This window comes from Macaca thibetana, chromosome 9, assembly GCF_024542745.1.
Source record: "Macaca thibetana thibetana isolate TM-01 chromosome 9, ASM2454274v1, whole genome shotgun sequence".
NCBI classification, from domain to species: Eukaryota; Metazoa; Chordata; class Mammalia; order Primates; family Cercopithecidae; genus Macaca; species Macaca thibetana.
Genome location: NC_065586.1, coordinates 10843522 through 10852827, shown reverse-complemented (window position 1 = coordinate 10852827; position 9306 = coordinate 10843522). Strand labels below are relative to the sequence as shown.

At 42.6% G+C, this 9306-nt stretch overlaps 1 protein-coding gene across 4 annotated transcripts in view; it reads right to left on the bottom strand.

Moving 5' to 3' along the window:
• Positions 1-9306, bottom strand: part of CELF2 (CUGBP Elav-like family member 2) — an 866203-nt gene that overhangs the window by 393046 nt on the left and 463851 nt on the right. The window lies entirely within an intron of this gene.

Below are 9306 nucleotides of genomic sequence, written 5' to 3'. Positions count from 1 at the left end.
GCAATGTTGGGTAGCTAATATAGCTAGTTCTTCAAGAACAGTGTTTTGCCTCAGGCTCCAGAGTCCTTCTAGAGCATCTCAATCTTTCCTAGCACATGCCTAGATCGTAAGACTGATTCCCTATCCTAATCTGCTCGTCCTTGTAAGAAATATGCACTTGAGTTTCTACTCCTCCCATTGTATGTAGCTCTTGGGTCCACGTGACTTTTTCCTTTCAGAGCTCAACTAACTCACTCTTCCTTCGGCCCCATGTGGGATTTCTGCCCCTCACAGGTAGCAACTTGATAGGGATACTCTTACCAAATGCTAGAGGTTCAGTCTAGGTTTCATCGCTGGCAGCACAGAAAGCCAATCACTGAGACAAGTATTGCCAGGAAGAAGACCTTATTCAGGTGACATCAGTTGGAGAGATGGGAGACAAACTCCAAATCTGTCCCCTCACCAGTGACAAAGTTAATGGTTTATATAGCCAGGAAGGACAACAGGAAGGACAAGCAAGAGGAGTTGGTTAACAGGCAGCAGGTGCATTTCATTGTACAAATATAAGTTTCTGAAGCTTCAGTTCTATGGGCATCCCAGCTTGTTGGAAAATGGTTCAATACTTGTGGATCCCGCCCTGAGCTTCCACTTGGCTTGAACTCTGGTTTGTTTTTGACCACAATGGGACAGTTTCCAATTATCAAGAAATAGTTACTCTGATCATATTTTCTTGACCCTATGATTTAGTCTTCATTCTCAAGGTATTAGTCCACATCACCAGAAATAATTAAGAATTTGTCCTAGAACATAGCGTGTATTGCATCAAAATAACTCTCCATCATATAGCAATTTCAGAATCAAATCTACGTATGAAGCATTTAAAATGGTCCCCAGTGATCCCTACCTCTTGGCATTCATGTCCTTGGATAATCTCTCCTTTGAGTATGGGCTGAACCTCATGACTCATTTATAATGAAGAGAGTACAGTAACAGGGATGGCATGTCAGTAGACCAGGTTGTAAAATGACTGTGACTTCCATCTTGTGGCCGGATCTTATTCTCTCTCTTGTTTGCTACAATAGAAGCCAGCTTTCCTATGGAAAGACCCACATGGCAAAGAAGTGATGGTGGTTCCAGGCAACAGAAAGGCAGGGACTAAGGCCCTCAGTCCAACAGCCCATAAGAAATGGAATCCTTCCAATAACCATACAAGTGAGCCTGAAAGCAGATCCATCCACAATCAAGTTTTCATATGAGATTGCAGCCCCCTTGACTGCAGCTTTGTGAGAGGCACAAGTGCCCACCAAAGCTGTGCCCAATTTCCTGACCCCAAGAAACCGAGATAACAAATGTCTGTTGTTTCAAGCAGCTAACTTTTGGACTCATTTTAATACATAAACAGATAACCAATATTGCATCTAAGCTAACCCTTTCGCATGATCCAAGTGTAAAGAATCACATCCAAGAGATTTTTTTTTCCTGAGGCCCAAATCAAAATGAAGACAGAAAACTATGTTGTTCAAATTCAAGCATGATACATGATAAGGATCATGATGTTATGCAGATTATTGACTTTTGATTTTTTTTTTTTTTTTTTTTTGAGACAGAGTCTCACTCTGTCACCCAGGCTGGAGTGAAGTGGTGTGATCGTGGCTCACCACAACCTCTACTTCCTGGGTTCAATCAACTCTTCTGCCCTAGCCTCCCCAGTGGCTGGGATTACTGGCACCTGCCACCACACCTGGCTAATTTTTGTTTTGTTTTGTTTTTTGTTTTTGAGATGGAGTCTCTGTTGCTCAGGCTGGAGTACAGTGGCATGATCTCCGCTCACTGCAAGCTCCGCCTCCTGGGTTCAGGCCATTCTCCTGCCTCAGCCTCCTGAGTAGCTGGGACTACAGGTGCCCGCCACCACACCCAGCTAATGTTTTGTATTTTTTAGTAGAGACAGGGTTTCACCATGTTAGCCAGGTTGGTCGCGATCTCCTGACCTTGTGATCCACCCACCTCAGCCTTCCAATTTTTGTATTTTTAGTAGGAAAGGGAGTTTCACTATGTTGGCCAGCCTGGTCTCAAACTCCTGACCTCAAGTGATCCACCCTCATAGGCCTCCCAAAGGGCTGGGATTGTAGGTGTGAGCCACTGCGCCTGGTCGACTTTTGATTTCTAAGGTTAACTATTAAGGGGAAAGTAACACACATATCCTTCTATTACTACCATCCCAACTGAGTAAATGGAAGAAACAAGTCTTTGTTGCTTGCTGGGTGTCACTTGGCTGTTGTTTTCTCTAGCTGATTTGGGCAGATGCAAAGTGGCTCTAGGATCCAAGTGCAGTGTTAGCATTAGTGAATTCCCAAAATATCTTGTTTTCCTAGGGTAAATTTACTTTATAACTACTACCATTGCCAACCAGAAATTAAATCAATAAATCAGTATGAGGAAATTGTCAAGAGGAGCTGGGAGTCCTGCTAGAAGAAACCAAGGGTTTATGGACTGAATTCCCACACTCCTCTGTAGCTGGCCTGCCACCCAGTTCCAGGGTCATGGGAGGCCTTGAGAGGGGGATGGCATCAAGACACTGGGGGCAGGAAAACACTCCGGCACTCTCGGTCCAAGTTGGCTATGGTGTCTCCGTAGCGCATTTCTTAACTCCTCCAGAAAAAAAGAGAAAGAAATCATTGCCAAGCTCCCTCTGCTCTTGTTTCTTGCAGGGAATACGTATTTCTAACTTATTAACCCTTTGCAGATACTTTCCATTTCTGCATGCTCAATGCTGCTTTTCTGTGAGCCCCTTTTCCCTCTGGTGTTGTTTCTCTAGAATGACATCACTCAGGACCCCGTGAAGAATACAAAAGATCACCCTGACTATGAGTCCTGAAGTTAACACAGTTGGCATACTTAGATGTTTGCTAGAGAAATGGCCTTTTTGAGGTTTTACATGAGTACTATAGGGTCATTCACTGAATCATGTAGAAATCGTCATTGCCACAAAAGTTACAGATGATCAAAACCAGCAAATAAGCCAAAAATATACATATTTTTGGAAGGAACAGCTCTCTGCAACCCTTCTTCTCCCTACCCTTCATGCCACACATACATACACTTCACATACAAACACATTGAGATTTATGCTTGGCCAGACAGGCACACTCTCAGGTTACAACTACTATCTACACAATGAGAACTACCAGAATAATAAATGAAAGCAATCCGATGCTATTCCTAGATATTTCTATGTTTAGTGCCATGCATTTAAAATATCCATGAGTTACTGAATTTTGTATACTTCATTCAAATATGTTAGTAGAATATAAACAGAGCCATTTGTATGACACGGAACCTCTTGATACCTGTACATGTCCAAGTGACTAAAGCAATTTGTTCATTTTTGTCTGGATGCTGGACATCGTCCTTACCTCAAACCTGCACTCCTCAGTCCACACTACTCCTTTCCCCGCATGACAAAGGAGCAAGTGAGCTGCCTTTGTGGGACTTAGCAGGGATTATCTACAGTTCTTCAATGATTCATTGAGAACTGTGAACTGCCCAAAACACTGGGAACTGATTTATCTTGAATAATCAAAGATAAACATACTGCTAATCTTGTAAAAAACAAACAGAACAGAACAAAACAAAAAATCCAGGTATAACTATTGATGTCAAAAGTGTAATTCCCCCAAGTGCCACCCTTTAGAGTTAAGGTACTTGATATATAGGGCTATGCGCTCTCTCATGCCAACCCTTTTGTTTATTTTCCCACCTCTGCATGCATAATAAATCTGGCAAGCATAAAATTTAGATATTAGGTTGGGGACCTAAATCAGAAGTAAAATGCTATTTTCAAAAACTATCTCTAATTATTGATCTGTCTATGGACGCTGCCTGACATGTTGCCAATGCTGGCTTTTCTGATTCTATTTGAGTCATTCATTTTTCTCCCTCCCTCCCTTCATTGAATAAACGCTTATTAAGAATTTGCTAATTATCAGCTGAGTAGGGTGGCTCACACCTGTAATCCCAGCAGTTTGGGAGGCCAAGGTGGGTGGATCACCTAAAATCAGGAGTTTGAGATGAGCCTGGCCAACATGGTGAAACCCCAACTCTTCTAAAAATATGAAAAATAGCTAGGCCTGGTGGCTCATACCTGTAATCCCAGCTACTTGGGAGGCTGAGGCAGGAGAATCGCTTGAACCCGGGAGGGAGAGGTTGCAGTGAGCCGAGATCACACCACTGCACTCCAGCCTGGTGACAGGCGAGACTCTGTCTCAAAAAGAACACCACCACTACCACCACCACCACCACCACCACCACCACCACCATCACCACCACCACCACCACCACCACCATCATCACCACCACCACCACCACCACCATCACCACCACCACCACCACCACCACCATCATCACCACCATCACCACCACCACCACCACCATCACCACCACCACCACCACCACCACATCACCACCACCATCACCACCACCACCACCACCACCATCACCACCACCACCACCATCACCACCATCATCACCACCACCACCACCACCACCGCCACCACCACCACCACCATCACCACCATCATCACCACCACCACCACCACCACCACAAAAGAACTTGCTAATTATCAAGCGCTACAGCCCAGGTGAGGGGGTTACAATAGTGGCCACACTGATAAGGTGGAGACTGTCAGGGCCCTGCCTGTATGACCTCAGCCTGCCCTGAAGGTCGCCTGCAGAACCCTTCCCAAGCCTGTGGATCTCAGCCTTTCTGACTTTCAGAGAGGGCTTTTCCTGCTGCAGGAGTGCTTGGCCTAGGCATGGAGAAAGACAGATGTACACAAGAGCAAACACCCCTGGGGTGACTTCAACTAGCAAGAGGCAGGACAGATGGAAAAAGACAGCAGCTTCTTCGTCCCTTGGTGGGACAATGCTTCACGGGGTCCCCGGTGGGCTCAAACCCGAGTTGCCCAGGCACTAACCCACCTACACTCAGGCTTTGCTGACTTCCCCCATTCCTGTCTCACATCCTCCTCCCTCATGTCCTTAGACTCAAATTCTTGTCTTAGGATCTTCTTTGGGGAAATTCAGTGAACCTACAAACTCACTTGGGAGACAAAGAAAAGGACCTCCAAATTGTCATCAACTCCTGTTTTCCCCCAAGTAATTCAAATAGTAGAATGCTAAAATAATTCAAGTTGAGAATCCTCTAAACCCAAGTTGCCTGACATGTTTGCAATGGTATTTTAACATATCCCTCAGCGTCACAAAAATCCATAAAGTGCTCATTCAAATGAAATGTGAAGGACATGGAAAACCCAGGCATATTCTCTGAAATAATTATTATCTGATACCCAAAATACAATGCTCTCGCATTTCTCATTCTCTAAACTTAAAGATAATCCTTTGGTATTTTGGTCTTTGGACTGGCTGCTCCGTTCAGCTCTTTGTTAAATATAAATAACATTTCCTATACTGCAAAATAACATAATACCTTGAATCAAACCAATTGTACTTGGTAAACTTTACTTGAATGCTATTTTTCATCAACATCACATGCCCATTAGAAAACAAAGAACAGCTGGCTTTTCACTAAAGTGATTAGTTTTCTATGATTGAATTCTGCATATTCAGTATTACCTATCTCCCCTCTATCTATCTTGAATTATTCCAAATTAGATTTCTATATCTAAGACACCTCAGTTTACTTTAGTGGAGGGGATAGACTGAATGCGAATAGAGTCAAAAGTAGAGAAGAATTTTGCTTCTTTAATACTTTTCAGTTCATATGGGGTAAATAAAACAAGGACAATTTTAACACCCATGCAGTCAATAAATGTCAGTTTCCAGGAATCAATTTCAAAACTATGGTTAATTCATAGTCCCTCTTTCTGTTCCTCTCTCTATATATCCATTCACACACTATCATGCTACCTGGACTTACACTGTCTGCAGCCACTGATACAGAATGAGAACATCTAGGAACTCAATTACTTGACACAAATAACACTTCACATTGGTAAAATAAACACTTTCTAATACAAAAACTACTTTCATTCCGTCAATTATAGCTACTCATCACAAACTCAGAATTGAAAGTCAGATCTTGATTGATATTATATCCGAAGCTCATAGGACACTGTATCCTAAGCTCAATAACAGAATATTACCTTTCTCAAGTTCTTTTCAATCCACAGGCTTCCACAGCTGTTTTATGGTAATCCAGAGTGTGAAGAGAAATTACTCCTGCAGTACCAGTTTCCAAAATGCTTTGTAGCATCTTCTTAAAAAGCAAATGGGAAGAAGCCAATCAGAAAGAAGGTAGAATTGGCCAAGCATGGTGGCTCACACCTGTAATCCAGGACTTTGGGAGGCCAAGGTGGGCGGATCACCTGAGGTCAGGGGTTTGAGACCAGCCTGGTTAACAATGGAAACCCCATCTCTACTAAAAATATAAAAATCAGCCAGGCATGGTAGCACTTGCCTATAATCCCAGCTACTTGGGAGGCTGAGGCAAAAGAATTGCTTGAACTTGGGAGGTAGAGGTTGCAGTGAGCCAAGACTGCACCACTGCAGTCCAGCCTGGGTAACAGAGAGATACTCCGTCTCAAAAAAAAAAAAAAAAAAAAAAAAAAAAAAAAGAAAGAAAGAAAGAGAGAGAGAGAAGGCAGAATAAATAAAACCATCACATTCATTCATTCATTTTTATCGAGATGTAATTAAAGCCTAAGCATTATATTCTTAAAGCTCTGGATGAGAGACTTGGCAAGTGTCGGTTACTTCTTTCAAAGATGAGACTGGTGGCTGCGTAGTTGTTTGCTCCTCAAAGGATGGTCTGAGGACCAGAATCCTCAGAAACCCTGTGGGAGCTTGTCAGAAATGCAGAATTTCAGGTTTCGCCCCAGACCAGCTGAATCAGAACATGCCTTTAAACACAATCCTCAGGTCACTTCCATGGGCCACCTAAATTTGAGGAGCATCTTTCTACGCTGTGATATGCCAGCATCGACACTTGTTTCAGCACTTTGCTTTTGCTTGTTTCAGCACCAGAACAAGGTTATGGTGGAAAACACCAGAAATGAAGATTCTGTCCCCAGGAATGGGGGATGCAAGTTACCAAAGAAGTGGCAAGAAAAGGTACAGACAACCAGAATGTAGTTAAAAGGGTTCCTGACTCTTCTGCCCCCAAGAACAGGCCCTACAATGATAACTGGACTCCATCCAACCCAACAAATGTTAGCTTGTCCAGTGATCCCACATAGTGTGGTCATGAGGACTTGCTTTTCATTGTCCGATCTTCAGCCTATTCAGCTGTAGAACAAGGAGATAGTGCAAAACAGGTTCCATGGAGCTCTAAGGTTCTACTAGGATTCTAGATTAAAAAAAAAAAAACCTAATAGGCTGATTATATACTGCAGGGAGAACAGTCACGTAACATGAGAATTTTTGCACAATTATGCAGATTACTTGGACAATCTTTATGTCAAAATGTGATTATTGCTCCATTGAAAGAACCATTTCTTTACCTTCTTTCTAACCTCTGCAGGACTTACTGTTTCTTTCTTCTCTCTCTCTTTTATTTATTTATTTTTTTTGTGTGAGATGGAGTCTCACTCTGTCACTCAGGCTGGAGTGCAGTGGCACAATCTTGTTCACTGCAACCTCTGCCTCCTGGGTTTAAGCGATTATCTCGCCTCAGCCTCCTGAGTAGCTGGGACTACAGGTGTGTGCCACCACGCCTGGCTAATTTTTGTGTGTGTGTGTGTTTTTAGTAGAGACGGGGTTTCACCATGTTGGCCAGGCTGATCTTGACCTCCTGACCTCAGGTGATCCAGCTGCCTCGGCCTCCCAAAGTGCTGGGATTACAGGCGTGATCCAAGAACTTATTATTTCTTTCCACTTTACAAAAGTCAACTAGAAGGCGCATGCATATCAGAGAAGGGAAAAAAAATCTATGAGAGAGTGGAAGAGAGAAAGGATGAAGAACATAAGAAATATTTGCAGAAACACTGGATTATGAGAATTCCTAAAAACCAATGTGACCCCATCTTGCTCTCCAGGGCTTAATTTCTTTTGCAGCATTTCATTTCCCAATTATAAAGTAGGATTGTTCTTTATTACTGCTAGAAATGGGAACATATCTTTGTTAACCTCCCAGGCATCCCTGTATGATGTTTGAGTGGCCACACGCATTAACAAACAAAATGTGAAATCCTTGTGGCTCAACAACCCTTGGGATGATATACCATATTAGCTTCCAGCCACTGTATGACCTATTTTCCCTTACCTGTTGTGCCTAAGTTTCTCTCAAAGCACTGTCTCAAACTCATCTCTGCTCTTTTATAGGAAATTCTAATTTAGGATACTTAGGCCATACTGAAGAAAGGTGACAAAATGAATAGCTACAATGTCTCATGAATCTTGGGTTTCCATTCACCCTGGTAGTCAAGAGAAATTCTTGCATTATGGAAGTTGAAGTTGGATAGGACTTTCTCAGCTGAACACTGTCATCTGCCAGAGCTTCAGGCAAGAACCCAGAAAAGATGAAACTCCAGACATGACAAAATAAGCCAAGGAATACTAGGCCAAGATGTGAAAGGCCAGATGAGAACAAGCAGCGTACACGATTCTATTGCCAACAGATCTCCCCTAACAGTGTCACGCACCAAATTTTCACAGTGAATGTCAGCAAAAAATGCCAGTTGAAGTGGGTGGTCAAAAGAGAAGCACAGTCTATGACAAAGTCACCCCAGAGAAGTCCTTTTTCCTTTTACTCCCAAGAAATTACCAGAAGAAATTAAAATCCTTTTGAGTATTGCATTTATCTTTGCAGTAACATTATTTGTTCTTAAGGATTCTCTATCAAATTTGCATCTTGTCTAATTTAGCAGGGAATGTCACCAGGATAAGACAACAGCAAAACCCTTTAGGGTGTGCAAAATGGCTTCAACTGAACCTCCGTGCAAACAACGTACAAGATGCTTTCTTACTAAACACCCAAACATCAAGTTCTATGTGCATAACTGCCCTTCAACCCTCACCTTCTCAAACTCAGTACAAAACAACCCTCGTTCTAGCTCTGCATTTCCAATGAATGCCTCTTCCTCCAGACATCCCTCGTTTTTGTTCATGATACTATGACATTCCTAAACTGGAAACGTGAGAATCATGTGGACTGCTCGCTCTCTCCTTCGTTGCCTGAGTTTAAGCAAATAATATTGATTAGTTTTCCCCAATATTTTCTGTAATCAACTATTTCGTTTTTGTTTCTACAATGATCAGTCTAGTTCATGCACCTGTTATCCTCACTTCCACCATTCAGAAAGATTCTTAGCT